This window comes from Calonectris borealis, chromosome W (genome assembly GCF_964195595.1).
Source record: "Calonectris borealis chromosome W, bCalBor7.hap1.2, whole genome shotgun sequence".
Taxonomy (NCBI): Eukaryota; Metazoa; Chordata; class Aves; order Procellariiformes; family Procellariidae; genus Calonectris; species Calonectris borealis.
Genome location: NC_134351.1, coordinates 2,587,513 through 2,604,160, shown reverse-complemented (window position 1 = coordinate 2,604,160; position 16,648 = coordinate 2,587,513). Strand labels below are relative to the sequence as shown.

Below are 16,648 nucleotides of genomic sequence, written 5' to 3'. Positions count from 1 at the left end.
ATGTCAAGTGGGTTGAAAATCAGGTTTGTAGCTGGGTTGTTTTTTATGTCATGAACAGTCAATAAGGTAAGATAAGAAAAATCAATGTATTTAACATCTTCTCACCAAATTAACAAAAGTCCAAGTAAATTCATGGAAGTCCTCATTCAGCAGTGATGCTCTGAGGGTTCCCACTCTCAGATCTTATGAAAGCACCCTCCCGACAGAACCTGCTTTCCCCCACGCTCCTTCCTCATGGCAAATATTAATGGAATCAGAAATATGTTTAAATCTAATAGCTGCCTTTTTTCTTTTTTCTTTATTTAAACCATTGAACAATAGCAGAGTACATTAGTGTTATTCCGTCAGATCTAAAGAATGACATAGTTAATACTTAGTCAAACAATAACATATTGTTCATTTTGCATTCTGGCTTTAAAGCTTATGTGTGAAATACTTTCATTAGTGAATTGAGCCTTAATTTGGATTATAGGATTTTCAGTGCTTGTATAACAATATCCTTTTATCAAGCCATAATAAAATATAATAATTACTAGTGATGGAGTGTTCAGTTCTATTTCTTCAGGTGCATTAATGTAATACATTGTTTTGCTGGGTAAAAATAAAAATGTGGCTTTATAATTGTGGAAGTTCATTTATTATGGAATTGTTTTCATTATAAGGAATCGAATACTGAAAAGGCAGGTAGGTTGTTGGGCAGTATGCTTTATTTGCCTTACTGAAATATGTTGATTTCAAATCTCGTGTGCAGCAGGTGACTAATTGTCATTTGAGAAGTAGAAATAAATTACACTGATATTTCACTCCAATAATAGATTGCAATATCTATTGGTAAGAGCGACTGTGGCTGGAGGATCATTGCGTACATTATTGCTTAGATAGTTTCTGACCATGTAGTTCTCATGAACATTAGGTGGGAGTTTTGCGTCCAAGTCCTTTACGTACCTTTTGAAAAATTTATTCCTGTCTGCATTCAGTCTGTAGTACATCTAGCTTTGGCTTCATTATGCCTTCTGCTGTAAGCGTGTCATGTAGAAATTAAAGGTACATAAAATTTCATGCACGTTGAGAGGTATGTGATGGCAATCTGACACAACTGTAAGGATGAATATAAGATGATGAAAATCTCTAGGAGAAGACGACAGAATGCCAGGATAGTGCTAAGCATGAAACTAGACCGACACAAAGACGAAAGATGCTACAACTGCTGACTCTTTGCAGTCTCAAGGGGAAACCAAAACTGCATTGCCATGGCACAGTGCAATTGTATTCAATTTCTACCTGTTGGTAGATAAAAAGATTTCTTTGGTAAAGTTTCTGTTCATGTATGGAATTCACAAATAGACAACAAATGAAAAAAAGTGGAGCTGTAACCCAGGCACAATATTGATGTACGTTTCTTATTTGCATGAGTAGATCACTCACTTGTGAGAGACTTCACTGAAAATGAAACATTGTGTTCATGTATGTTTGTATTAATAACAGAAAATGTTCAAAGGATTCAAAAGAAATTACATGACTAAACTGGAGAGACGATGACAGCAATCCCCTGATATTTGTCTTTCCAGAGCAATATACCAGGGCTACTAATTCGCTCAGAATCTGTGTATTTGTTGAATCCATCCTTGCCAGTAGGAAATTCTCGAATGCACTAAAGCTTCTTATGTGATCATTATATCTCATAAACAGAATAATTAATTGATAGTTTTATTTTCTTCTTTGGCTAGATACAAATGCAGATATTTCTGTGTGTTTCCTTAGCGTTAATATGCTTGTTTATGTAACAAACTATAAATTGCCCATCAGTATTTTGTTGCAAGACTCGCATTTTTTAATATTGATGTAATCCTTTAATTGTTAATGTATCTGTAGTGTATCCCTCTGTAGAAGAGGGATAAGTGAGACATTTGCAGTCTGAGCAAAAAAAAATTTAACAGTCCAATAATTATCTCCTCTGAAGTCTGAGTAGACAGTATCAGATCAAAGTTAGTAATATCACATGGTAGCAAGATGCTTTTGATCTTTTAAATAATGAGGCTATTTGCAAGAAACAGTGTTTCACAATGGAGTTCCCGTTAGTTCTTTTAAAGAGCTAAAAGTAACCCCTTCTGTGTTGGACTATAGCCCTACAATTGCAAGAAGTGAATGAATTTGCAAGAAAAGATAATGTATTTTGCTAAATTTTAATTTTGTATCATGGCCTTTTGGCAATATTTTCGCCACTTCTCCCTGTGTAATGAAAATTAAAAGATCTGGTGCAGATTACCCGGTTGCTATATAAATCATCTGCATGCTCAGTAGCTTTAGAGAACTTAGCGTTTAAACAAATGTTTGAAGATGATTAAATGTGTTAACCAGTGTCAACTACAATTATTTTCTAAATATTTTTCTAGCTTTCAGAAGTGTATTTTGGGCTTGTTCCCGTTTGGCCTCTGAGGGTTTTTTTTTATATAGCTTTTTTGTTTCATGTTTTGTTAAGCGAGACTGAAAGTCTGCTTAGCTGTTTTAGCAAAGAAGCCCCCCTACCCCAACTCCCTAAATGTTCTGGAAGTGACATAAATCCAGAATAAGGTTTTCCATACTCTATACCTACTTGTGGGATCTCACTCTGATTGCAGCCCCGTTTGGTGGTGGGATAAATGCCTGGGGTTTCAGGTCCTGGTAGAGATCTAGGAGAGATCTAATTCTATAAATCCAGTTTTCTGTAGGTGGTTGTAACTGGATTGATAGATTTGCTGTCATACATAATTTCTTTTTCTTCCTGCTTAGTATTTGGACTGTCCCTTAATTGCATCAAAGACCAAACTATAGCTCTAATCGTGTTGATGCGGCCAGGGAAGAGCATCGCTTCTTCTGAGGTTGAGAGTTTTGTCAACTATTCTTTGCATAATAATGCATATATTTAGAATTACACTATCAATGCCTTTGAATCAGGCAGCTATTGTTAAATGGATCAAGATTGAGGGAATATTTTTTTTTAATTTTCTCTTCCTAAAATGTCCCTTAAGGAGAAACAGAGAAAGGAACAGTTTGCCAGTACTGTTGGATCAGGAATGCTGGTTTGACATAATTCTAGGTCATTGCCTAAAGTAAGAGAAAGTAGTAGCAAAAAGCAAAAAAATGGATCTGAAAGACAGTGTTTGCAGAAAAACATTGTTGCTAATTTTTACCGAGCATCCATATGTATAAGCTACAAACAACTTGTCTGCAATTTGGAAGCTTTTTTTTTATGCAAGTGCCTCTTACTATAGGGAGTTTTTAATATGAAGTGGTTTTAGCACTGGTTTTGTTTGCCATTGCAGAAGAAAAGCTACATCAAAGGTAAGGCCATGTGAGACAAGTGGCTTATGAAATCACCTAGGTCTTCTTGACAAGAATGAACGATTGTAAGCACCGTGCATCTTGGTCAAATCACTTTTACTTCTGACTCTGCTGCATAAATTCCTGTAGCAAAATGGTTATTCAGAGATCAAGGTCATGGAAAGCACTGAATAAAGCAGGCGTGGATCACATTGTGTGTGAATCACTTAGGTAGAGAGTAGCATTAAGAAGGAAGCCTGCATCACCATAATGTCATTTGACACAGCAATGAAAGCATGAAAAATGAGAAACCTAACGTTGCCGTTGCGAGCGCCGCTTAAGCCGATCTCGTACAAATGCACTGGTCCTGAAATATTTACAAAAGCAGTTATAGTCCATTGCTAATGTTAGAAGTCAAACCCAGTGATGTACCCTATTGGTATATACTCATTGAAAAATAATTTGCAAAACTGTAGAGAAGCAGGCAGATCTTCAGTGGATGGACATTGCAGCAGCTCTGCCGAACCTGGTGAACCCAACAAAACTGGAGTAACCCGAGGATCTCTTCCTCTGTGATCCCACACTGTGGGGTGAATCAGACTTGCTTATGTCTTGCGATGTTGTTGAAGAAACCAAACACAGAATAGACTATTTAATTATCCTCTGCTCGGAGTTTATAGTTCTTTGCGGAACAGGGCATATGTATACGTGAGCTGGCAGGATAAAGCGGTGCAGTAATCGATGACAAATCTCATGATGGTTTACTTTAGGGAAAAATGAGACAAATGAACATAAAACCCAATCTCTCCCCAAAGCAAAGACTACCTTCCTCCCGTTTGTTTTCCTGATAAGTTTCAATACTGAAAAGTTCGGTGTAAACGGAAACGTTGATAGCATTTGTTATATTTCTTACAGGTATAACTTTGAGTCTGCGACATAGCAACGTGGGTTTTCCTTCCCTACAGCTGCCCTGTCAAGTCAAGCGGACCAAAGTGTCCAATGTGTTCTTGTGCCCGTTCCCAGAAGGTTGATGGTGCCAAGATATCTAGTTCTCACTGAGATGAGAGAAAATTAATGGTACTGTCGCCTGAAAATATGAAAGTCAAATATTTAAATTAGGCTTTGGGAAGACACTTCTCTTTCAGGGAATTGATGCGGGACAGGCAACCCAAACTCTGTTGGAAATACTGGGTTTACCTGCTGAAATGTAACCGGGCTTTCTAAGATGAAGGTGCTGGACTAGATGGATCAATAACTCTTTCTGTGTTCACTCCCCTTTATTTAGAGAATTTAAAAAATGTATTACCTAATCAATAGCTTTCAATGGCTTCACAGAAGCTAGGTATATTTTTCCATACAGGAAAAATACATTTGGACAGTGTTTAAAATGAATTTTTGCAACGGAAACTGAAACATTTCCCTTTGAAATCAGGTACCCACCGTTGCGTTGCTAACGGAGAGCATGGTGTGGTCGCCCAGTGCTAAATACAAGTAGTGACAGTAAAATAGCGTTATGGGGGCACTCTGTAGCTGATACCAAAACATTAGCTACTCCATTGAAGGATTCTTTTTGTACTTAAGAAATTAAAAATCACAGTCCTAGCAGAGCTGTGTAACCCTGTGACAGAAGTGATGAATTCTTGGCAGTAACGGGGGTCTGTGCTGGCATAAACAGCAAACTGCAAAGCACCGCGTAGTGCCGCAGGTTTTCTGTGGTAAAGCTGGCTGAGCCCTGACAGGTTTTTACTGTAAATCCCTCTGTTTCTCTTGATCTCAGATTTGTTTTGCCTTCTGGAGTGGTGCAACTGAAGAGAGGAAAAACATAAGGGTGGGAACAGTGGGAACAGTTTCAAAGGATGGTAGGGGGAAAGGGGCTGTCCTTGCCGAGACTGAAGTGTGAAGAGTATTTTATTAATAGGAGACTTGAAGATGGGGTACAAGATAACATATGCATAACTAACTGCCTGGCGCTCCTGCAGTCATGCTGAGTCAGTGCAAGTATTGGAATCCGCAGAGTTTTGCAGAAATTTTTGCAGTTTTTCTTTTATGTGTGAACGTGCTCGATATTCTGATTTATTATTTATTTTTAAAATAAATCTTAAACTAGATAAAGCAGGTCAGCCAAGCGGTCTGAGCAGACTAAGTGGCTTATCCAGCACCCCCAATGAGTCAAGAAACTCGTGTTGCGACTGAATGCCCTTGAGACAGACAAAATATTTGAGTCGGCATGAGTGCTAACATCTCTGCTGCAAATTTAAAGCTGACGAATTTATTTCTTTTTCCCTTTTAAACAGTGTTATGTTAATTTGTGGAGCTTCCTATCAGAGTGTAGCTTTGGGACCAACAGATTTGTAGATTGATTCAAGATCTGGCATTCAATGGATATAAGCACATTGAACACGATGCAAAATAGGATTTCAACAGTTTCTCTTCTGTGTGTCTGTTTTTATATAAACAGAAGATGCGTGTATATATATGTGTATATATATTTGTGTGTGTGAGCTTCAGGGCTGACTTAATCCTTTATGGGAAGAAGCATCCACTTCTATGTAATAATATAATATAATTATTGTTATATTATAAGCATCTATTAATCTATACCTATTGTCCACAGAGTTTTTCCCAGCTTACTCTGATGCTGTTGATACCGGCTAGTGCCAGCAGTGAGGCTGGACTGGGATGAACAGCAGTCCTATCTTTGAGAATTTCCATATAAAGTTTTTTCCCAGTCCTGTTCAATATCTTATTTTGCTTTTAGAGCAGTTTGAAGAATTTATTCTGAGTGATTTTCCTTTAATGGAGTCTGTGAATAATGAGGTGAATGCCTACTTGCAGGTAAAGGGAAGCTCATCCTGGTAATGGTGTGCGCTTGAAGGACAGTCAGCTAATTTTTATTGCCACGGATGGAATGGGAGTTGAGTGCCTAATTTGCACCATTCTGGAAATGTAATTCTTGTCAATGCATCATGAGTATCAAGTTATTCAGCACCTGACACGTGTAAAAAGCGCATGAGTGAAACTCCAGTGTTGCCATTTTTGATAATGGTGTTTAAATGCAATCCTATTAAAAATAAACTAACAAGCTCTGCGATACTGATGCTCACTTGGCTGATCATAGGAAAATTGCTGTGTCTGGGTATGATCTACAGGTTTACGTTTAAGGGGAGAAAATACTCATACAAAAATCCCTTTGAATCCACAGGAGAATGACTGTTGGAAAGTTAACTATACCAAGTCTATGCGTAGTCTGATTTTTAAACTTTAAACTTTGTGGATCAGCCTGCAATGGTTGCAGAGATACTCTGCCAAACAGCTTGTTAAAGAAGCTGTTTCTCTCTGACAAGGGAGCTTTTCTGAAACCTCGAGTGTGTTGGTGTGTTCATGTGCGGAGCCATCGCAGTGACCGCGGGCCGATTGCCTATCGGGGCCACGGGGAGAGTAGCGCCGTGCTATAGCATGGGACCAACGGAGATGTTCCCCGTCCCCGCGGGTGACGGCACAGTTTGCTGCCCCTGCTACCTACTTCAGCCATCTCTAACTTAAGTTTTCTGGTTTGGCTCTAGGCTCTGTAGGGCTTTGCATAAATTTCTTAAGATTTTTGCTTATGGGCATAGGTGCTAAATGAGACTTAGAGAAGTGCCAAAACGACTTTGGGAGCCAGTTGTGACCTTGAGCAATGCTGAGAAGCTACTTACCCTTTGGAGACAGAAATATTTTTATTTTTTTCTGTTTGCTTGCTTGCTTCTTGGTTTGTTTTTTGAATACGACCTTGAGTTGAGCAACATGCAGGGGAGCCATGAATCTTGTGTGCAAAAGTTACTGTTAATGTGGACTCGGTGAAAAGTCTTTGGCGTAAAAATGTGGGTTAGCTGTTGTGGGTCAGCTTGACCTTCAGTGAGGTTTGGGAGCTGAAGTGCCTGTTTGAGAATCTCCTTCGTAGGTCCAATGCACTTTTCAAAATGTAACCTCCTTTTACAACTAAATACCTCCTTTAAAACTGTGTTGTACTGAACGTTTTTGAACAGTGTTGATATGTAAAGCTCAAAGTGGAGGATGTGGGCCTTTTGCATTAGGGGTAGTGGGAAAAGCTTAGCTTCAGTGATAGGACTGAGCCATATATGATAAGAAGACCTAAAGCTGTTGTTTCACCTACTATATTGGTATTAAAAACAATACATCTTTTCTTTATAAATTCCCTGTTTTTCAAAAGCACTAAGCATTATTACTTCATAACTGTGTAATTATTGCATAACACTACTCCATTTTGGTATTTACATTTAAGTAAAGTAAGTATGAATTAAGTCTCTCTTTTCTAAGCATTAAACAAGATAAGACAAAACACAACAAAACCCAAAGAGGTATATTTTCTTTCACTGTGCAGCTCCTCAGCGACGGCATCTGCTTGTAGCATCCAGCTGCCTCTGTGAACATCTAATAATAAAGCTAGGAATTTTTCATAGTATGATATGTAATCAATATATTAGCGTGGTTTAGCACCACGCTATTTCCAATAAGGAGAGCATGTTACATACTTCCAAAAAGAATTGAAAATGACAAGTAAAGAAAATGCAAATGAAAGAAGAGTTTTTCCATATTGCTGGCTGGATTTGAGAAGTAAAAACAACAGATGTCTACATACATTTTAAATAGCTTGTTTTAAAAAAAAAAAAAGCTTTAAAGCTTTTAAGCTGGGTTACTTTTGAGAATAATCTTTTAGCTCTTGTGCTATAAATTAAGAACTGCATGAATCTATATTGTGTCAAAAGAGATGGTTTCTTTTGCCCTTGGAGTGGTTTGCTCTCTATTCCCGAGCTCTCCAGAGCGCTTTCTGCAGCAAAGTGCTTCAGAATAAGTCACCCCGGGACTTTCATAAGACAGTCAAAATACGTGGATCTCTCATTGCAAAGCATGACTATGTCATTTAAAAATAAATAAATTATCCTGTGCCTGCATATTACAACTTCTTTTAGTTTACAAACGTGTTGCGTGTAGTTTTAAGAACGGGCTGCACAGGCAGTTATCAGGCACGCGTAAATGAAAGCAGATCTGGCTATGGGGCGATGGAGTAGACTCTGATTTCTCAGAGTCCCTGCCAGCCTGATTTTCATCATCCCTTTTATCATTAGCAGAGTAGTTTTGTTGATGGAGGGCAAAATCTTTTTTTTTTCTGAAATGTCACATCTTTAAAATCGGAGTGAGGGCAGAGTTTCACAGGTAAGAGGAGAGTTGGCATCACTGTGCTTACATGTCTATTTATAACACGAGGTGAATGGCAGCGTTCATTAGACCTTTTTTGTTCCCTTTGCCTTCTGGCTCTGGTTTGATTCAGCATGACAAGAGTGATTGGCCATCGGTTTGATTAATGCTTATAAAAGGTCCTAAATGAAATGAATGGTGAACTGCACTAAGTTATGGAGTAGTTCCCATTAAACTACATAGTTAACACGAATTAATGCAGCTGCCAAAATTCAATTATTAAAAAAGAATGCAGGAAAATGTCCAAGACTGAAAAATGTCTGTTACTCGTAATGAATGTATCTAGCGCTATTCCCATGACTTTTCCTAGCTTTTGCTATTCTTCAGGTTCCTAAAAGAGTTTTATGTTGGCTTCAGTGGTATGCTTGCGGCTTGCTGGGAAAGTATTTACAGCTCTCAGTAGTGGCGATCCGTTAAAACCACTTGGGACTTTGAGACTACTCAAATTCAGCGTGTGAAGTATGTACGTTCCAGTTGCGAGGGAGAGGCTCTCAAAAGTCTTTTGAGCAAATGGTTCCGATTAGTTTAACTAGAAAATATTGAACAGAGCGTAGAACAGGCTTCCTACGAGGTGGCTGGGTTAATATGTACATTTATTAGCTTAGACAAACAGTTCGCTATGCCGGGGGAAAGAGCGAACTCAATTTAGACACTGGCTGCATCATCGTTCATAGGAACTGCATAAACAAACTGGCACTGAATTCGCTGTGACTGCTAAATAATTGCAGCTTTTGAAATAACAGGATTTCTTTTTTCCAGCTGCCCAAGGGACATGTTCAACACAAGCACAAGTTCTTTTTCATAAGTATATTTAGATTTATAGTTACACAGTTAACAGAAAATTACTTTTGTTCTTCCTGTAATTCCGTATCTTATTGCAAAGTCTGACTGTAACATGGTCCTGGGCTCTAGAAAAGCTGCTGAAGTGGCGAAGTTCTCCAGCGGACAGTGCATGGCGATTTATTATATAACATTTCTGTGAAATACCAACCTCACTGAGTATTAGCCCCAGCAGCAGGGTGATGTTGAGGGTATCAGCCACATCACCCGGGCAAAGCTTGCTTTATTCTCAGCTGTACAGCAGCCACAGGTATTTCGACCTGTGCCCATCAGGTGGGAAGGGCTAGAAACAGTAAAAGCACATTCAGTCAAAGCCAGATTTTAAAATATGCAGCATTTCTAATATACTTTAAATAACTTTGACTTAGTTTTGAAGGACTTGTATGGCTGACTTTTTTTTTTGTATTAGATATGCACAGCATGGGGTTTGTGAGCAACATTTTGTCACAAGTTATCTAATTGGCATAGCTGTAGGCCAGTTAGGCACAACCATGAGTGTTTTTAACCACCTTTTTATACATAAGAGAAGAAATCATGAACTTGAATTTGTTTTCATGCAGAGCATATCTTCTAAATTAACTCGGAGATTTGTAAACTGGAGTTGAACTGATTTAAAAATGAGGGAGCTCATTATGTTTTGGAAGCCGTTGAGTTCAGTATCTTGTCACAGGTGATACCCAAGAGTTGAAGGTAGATCTGTGCAGAAGCTCCCCTTTTGGGCGGTTTGAACCTGAGCTCTGGATCAGAATGAACTTGAAGTGAAACTTCAAGTGTTTATAAAACTGGACTGAGGTGCAAGCTGTGAAAAAATAAATGAGTAAATAAGCTTGCATATTTTGATTCGCCATGAGTTTTGCAAATTTGTGAATGAAATAGCACAGACTGCTGGGATGTGTAGTGCTGAGATTCACAGAGGTTTCAGGTTTGGGATAAAGGGACTTGAACCTCATTGCTGTGATGGTAGTCTATCCACATAATTTTTTTTCTAGGACTTTTTGCAAATAGCCAGAACAAGAGAAGAGGAAAAATAATACAAATATTTCATTCAAACCATTGTCCTTATTTGCATGCAATTTTTGGGAAGAAAGACAAGAATTGAGATGGGGGGAGCTCTCGTGGCAATTTTTAAGCTGTTTCCCTCTGATCCTGGTAGACAACCATGCACAGAAAGGAAAAGTACAGCAAAAAGAGAAAATGCAGCTTTTCCTTCTGGTTCTGACCTGTACTCCTACCCTATCTGGGTAGGACCTGCTCCATCCATTATTGAGACCCTTGTCCAAGTGTCAAGCTATTTTTAAAATATTTATTTTAGCTGCCTCTTTCAAAGCAGAAAAGATTATTAGAAAAGTTCGGCTGCTTGGCCAAGTTGGACTTTTGAAGGGAGGGTAAAAGGAGGAGAGGGAGGCTTGAGGATGGAAAAAAGCAAACCCACAGAGGTGAGGAAAGACCCACAGCACTTTTGGGAACGCAAGATCTGGTTTCTAGGTGGTGTCTGGGATGGAGCTATGTGTCCTCTCAATATTTAGGGTATTTCTCAGGCTCCCAGCTCGTTGGCATCATTCTGGAGCTGGAGGCCATGGGGAAGGTTTGCACACTGGCATTTTCCCCATGAATCCAATCTTCCTTCCAAAATAATGTCTTCAAAATAGATTGGTCCAATAATCTGCATTTCTATTCCTTTTTCCACCAAATTTGGCTTAGTAAATTGTATGTCTGCAGTCCTGTCTACCAGAGTGCAATTAGCAGAGTCTTACAGCACTGTGAGCTGGGCTCTTTTTTGTTAGGTTAATTTTCATTTCTTTATGTTTAACTTCTGAACCTGCCTCTTATAAATTGCTTTTTGTACAAAAAATGAGTTGGTCTTGTGCTGCGTTGAGCTGCTTGAAATGTAGGTCTCCAAAAAACAGGATCTGTTTGAAGTCTGAAAATTAATCATTGATTTAATAGGTGCATAATAAAATTGTATTAATTTCAACTAATATTTTTTGTTCCAAATGGAGAAGTCTCAGAGTCTGCAAGTTGATTAAATTAGCGCGGGGTCTGTGGCAACTGTATTTATTTTTCCCTCTGCTAATTTTAAATGTTGGAAAAGTGTATTCATTCATGGTGCAGATGCTTTTGATACTTAAAGCAAGGAAGGTTTTAAAACTCAATTATATGAAGTTGTCAAATGCTGTTGAGCAGAGTATCTTTTTTAAAATAGCCTTTTGAATATTTTTTCGATAGCTTTTTGCTCACTTGGTTCACTCTAGTCATCTTTTTTCCTTTCTTTTTCCTTTTTTTGTTTTTATGTTCTTACCCATGTATCATTCGCCTAAATCTTCAGTCTCTAATTCACACTAATTTGCAGCATGGAAGATTTCTTTGGTCATCTCTATGTACCAGCACTCGGACATCTATCTAGTAAACGCGCTCTTTAATGTGAAGTTATTTCTTCTGTGACCTCTTAAAAATCTTTAGTTATTTAACTTCCATATTCCTGTTCCTCTTCCCACTGATTTATACGGATTCACTGAAGGAGAGTTGGCTATTACGTGCAAAAAGTTTAGTTGCTGAAGGTAACAGAAAAAGATTCCCTCTAAAGAAAAAGAGCGTCATCCTGTGTGGTAGGAGAGGATAGGGAGGTTACTGCCAGACCCGGCAGGCTCCTGCCGGACACCTCAGGTGTCATCTGCTCTGAAAGGACTTTCTGACCTCCGAGGATGGCAGGAGAGGCAAAGCCCTTCAGAAGAAAGCTCGGTATGTGTTGCATACGGATGCAGGGGATTGTGAAGCCAGCAGTTGTATACAGGTCTATCCAGACCGTTATTGTGCCTTATAAGTAGGGAACTTCAACTTAAAAAAACCACTCTTTGGTGCCCACCTACACAAATCTTTTCTTGAGGGACCTTGAACAAGCCACCGCTCCCTGCGTTTCCCCATGTAAAAACCTGATGTCCTTTGAGAAGTGTAAGATGCTACTTCTTTTGTGAGCAGGGGTGCTGTAATAACTATTCTCCACTGATAAAATGATAAAAACTTGGTCGTTTTCTTTTGCAGACAGTAGCTGTCTGCGGTGCAGTAAGATGTGATCTTTGAGCCTGGAGCTGGAGGCTGCGGTGCTGCCCCGGTGGGAAGCATTATGCAGATGCTGCTGGACTGCTGTCGAGGCCAAGCTCGAGTGTTGCAGGAAGGTTACGAGAAGCATCTGAAAGATGCATTTAGGGAATAATTATAAAGAAAGTGGGAACTGGGGGAGAGCAGAGTCATGGAAACCACCGAAGGATGAAATTTCAAGAGGAGGAGCATGGCTGACAGTGCTGGAAATCATTGACAGGATCTGTGGGCTAGAAATAGCTTCCACATTCGCTTTTCAGTAAACGCTAAAGATTTTAATGATTTCCCCACTCTCTTTCCTCCTCTGCTGTACAAATAGCTTGTTTATCACAAACCATTTTTCTTTTTCTTGCCTTCTGATTTCCCCTTAATAGTGTCAGTAGAAAAGGAGTGAAAAGAAAAATGACCCTGTTGGTTAAAGGGTTAAAGCTAAACTGTTCCACACTAATTTTTGTCTTCTGGAGGAGCGGTTCCCTCTGCAGATCTGAGCAGAGCCGTACACCGCAGCATTGTTTCGGGCGCATTCTCTTAAAAAAAGATAGCACACTTCAATAATTCACAGCTTTAAGCAGTCCCTGTCCTGGAGGCCATCAGTTAATGCTTAATGGGGACATCTTGTCCTTGCTTATGTCCTTTTCTAGTCTTTCTGTGGATAAATTAAAAGCATTTCTAATGTGAGCGTTAGGTACACAAATTGTCTGTTGAGTTCTGTTTGCCAAACAAGCTGGGAGTTTCCCTTTGGTGCTATAGGTGCCACTGAAAAAGAGAAGTATTTCTCTGTGGATATCTAGTACGGATCTGTGGCATAAAATCAATGCCAAAGGTAGGCGTTGCAGGACGGTGGCTATGTCTGTGCTGGGGATGGAGGATCTTCACATCATCTTGAAGATAGCACAAGTTGTGGTAAACGCACTGTCTTGTATAGGGGCCGTAATATTTACAGGTAAATATCTTTGTTTCATTTAGGGCCTCAGTTTGTAAAATCATGTAAAATGGCCATGACCTCTCAGTTAATGATACAATTTTGTTTCATGTTATAATCCGTATTTATGAATGCATTTGGCAGGTGGAGTGTAAGAGAGAGACAGCCTTGCCTGCGGTATGTTTTTATGCAATGTTGTCGCAGACAGCTGAGATGATTGCATCTATTAAATAATGGTGCTTTTATTAAAAAAAAATTGGAGACTCTTTTTCCTGAAAAAAAGCAAAATGAAATGGTTTGCTCAGAAATATGTATTTTAAAGCCAAGATTTTTGCAAATGAAATTAACATATCACATTATTGAGGAAACTAGACGTGCTTCATATAAGACTGTTCGCATGATATTTTGAACGCTTGAAATGCTTTCCTAGATATATCAGTTGATTTGCCTGCACCTTGCTCTGGTGTTTCCAATGGAAGAGCTCTTCATATCGACTGACAAATATGAAGAGATTTAGCATTTTCCCAGTGAGGGTTTGGATTTTGTTTTATTTCTTAAACTTCCAACTGAAACCATAAAATCCATCTTCTAAAGCAAAAAATCAACGGTTTTGACATGGGTGGCATGGAGAATGTATGGGAGTGAGACTAGAATTAGCCATTCTCCTCATCCTTCAGCTTTGGCTTTAAGCTGTAATAGTTAAAATCTGATGCAGTTACTAGTAATGGGACATCGCTATGATCTTGCATCCAAACTCTGTAATTTTGTAGTGGGTAGGAGGTAGGAACTGCTCTGCTTCTCTATCAGCAGGTCCCCTGAAGGACTTGGGGCTGACCCTGCTTTGTGGGTGCTAGTTGTTGCTCAACCTTGGGAGAGTGGTGGGAAGCCTGCGAAGCTGCCTTCCTATCCGTGAAAGGCTTTATTTAGCACCATATACAAATGCAAGTCATATCTGTAAAATAAAATCATCCTGTGAGCATGCAAACCATATGGGACTGGTATACTAACACGTTACTACTGCTAAATGTGGACAGGGATAAGTCACTATTTTTTCTCTTTTCTGGTGGTGGTCTTTTTTGGCGGAGTGGAATGCGGGGATGTTGTTTAGTGGTTTTTGTCCCAGAGACATTTCTTTAATAGCTTCTACTGCGAAAACCAATTTTCTATATTAGACTTGACTTTTAGCAGAGCCAGTTCAGATCTTTTTTGTATCTACTGTTGCATTTATTCCGAGTTTTCTATTTAAGAGCCTTCACATCCCAATTGATTAGTCACTTTACAAGGTGTCAGTTTTGCTGCTCCTCGGCTATCCGTTGGGAGTTACTAGCCGTGTCCCGAAACCCCACGGGCTCAGCACCACTGGAACCGTGGCCGGGTCAGCACAGGGGATGTCCAGGTTCCTCTGTTCCCCAGTAAGCTTCTAGCCATTCCCAGTGGAAACCCTAGGGAGGCATGGTTTGGCTAACTCCTGAAAACAGAAAATGTTCTAAGGAAGTCATCTGAGAGAGATCACCCCGCATCCCTACGGTTTGACACAACCAAAATATCCACAGAGATCAGCGGGAGCCTTGTTTGTATCAGACCTGCAAGGTTTGAGTCTTTATCTTCAAAAGAGAGGGATAAAAACTCTGAGCAGCTTATACGTGTGTTGATAAGAGCAACTTTGTGAGGGGCTCTGGAATAAAAGCTCTTTTTCAGAGGAAATTGCTCTCCAGCGTAGTCTCTTTTCCCTTTTTCCTGCTTTTCTGTTTTCCCGTCCCCCTTCACACAGCGTCCTCTTTGCATTTGCCTTTGGCCCTGGTAAGTTCTTCTTAAAAGCAGAAATGATATTTATTCAGCGTTTGTAGTTAAGTCTGCTTTGTGTCTTTGTTGTGCCACATTATCTTCAAATGCATCATTGAATCCAATGTTGAATGTCTCTGACTGTATATCTTTTTGTACGTGGGGCAGCAGACTGTTAACTTTGCTTCATCTGCATTCAAAACAAAATGAAAACGAGGAGGAAGAAGGAACAGTTCAGCCGAGGAGAGCAGGATTAGCAAGCAGGGCAGCGCTATGAGGCTCGTACTTTGCTCATCCCTGCAAATCTAACAGTATTTCCCCGGACTGCTTCTCTGGGGTCCACAGTGTCAATCGACTAGTAGATCAGAAAGAATGGGTCCTGAATGTTCTGGTTGGGGAGAGAAGAGACATCCCCACCTTATTGCTCCAGGGTTTAAGGATGATGAAGTGTCTTCCCTGTCTTCAGTGTGCTGATGGGGAAAGGGAAGGTGCGGTTTTCTTCTTGCTGCCTTTCACTCTGGGGAGAGAAAAGGGGAATTACGCCCTGCGTATGGACCTCTGCTGACCACTGCTTGCTTCAGCTGGTGGGAGGATGGTATTAAGTAACTGGATCGTGTCTGGAGAAGCAGGAATTGCTTTGTAGATCATGTCTAGAGAAGCAAGAATACAAATTGCCTAGGTGAATGGATATTTTTAACTTCTGATTTAGATTTAATATTCCCATCCTTAGTGTATTGGATATAGAAAACTTGGGAGGAGTACTACAGATTTTCCCTTATAGAACAGCATTTTGTCCTTTCATCTTAATACAAGTGACTGCCATGGTATCTGGGCATAAAAAACCAAAGCATTGTAGTGTCTGGATGACAAAAACAATACTTGAAAAGTTCATAAAGAAACCCTTTATTTTTTTAATGCTTCATCTTTGGTTCAAGAACCTCAGCCTTTTATAACAAAATTAAACCTAATTAGCAAGTCCTTAACCTTTACAAAAAAAGATAATTACTTTTTTCAAAAATCATAATTGTAAGGTCATATTAATTATTTGTGGATTTATTAGACCTGAAAAAATACTTCTGCAATAACAAAGACGCAGAAAAAATTTCTCAAGAGGGTTTTCTCACTTTTTTTTAAAGTTGAGCCTAACAGAGCTGAGTGCTTTGCAGATCTTTTTTTCACACCTTGGAAAGGGCCCTTATTTTTAGGTTTTGTGATAGAAAATTCATCACTGCTTTAGCAGTAGAGATGCATGCATGTATAACCTCATGCTTCTTGACACACCAGTGTGTCTGTCTTGCTTTTGTTAGTTCTGTGCTATTGCTACTGTTGCAGTGATTTGTTTTGTATTTGTGGCTGTTGTTGCGTATAATAAAGAGAAAAACGCAGTTTAGCCCCCAGGTTTCTAGACAGAGAAAAAAATAAGGAAGCTTTCTGAAGTCTTAAATTTTTTTC

The 16,648-nt window shown here is 39.3% G+C and overlaps 1 protein-coding gene across 1 annotated transcript in view; it reads left to right on the top strand.

Moving 5' to 3' along the window:
• Positions 1-16,648, top strand: part of LOC142074710 (netrin receptor DCC) — a 566,907-nt gene that overhangs the window by 281,052 nt on the left and 269,207 nt on the right. The window lies entirely within an intron of this gene.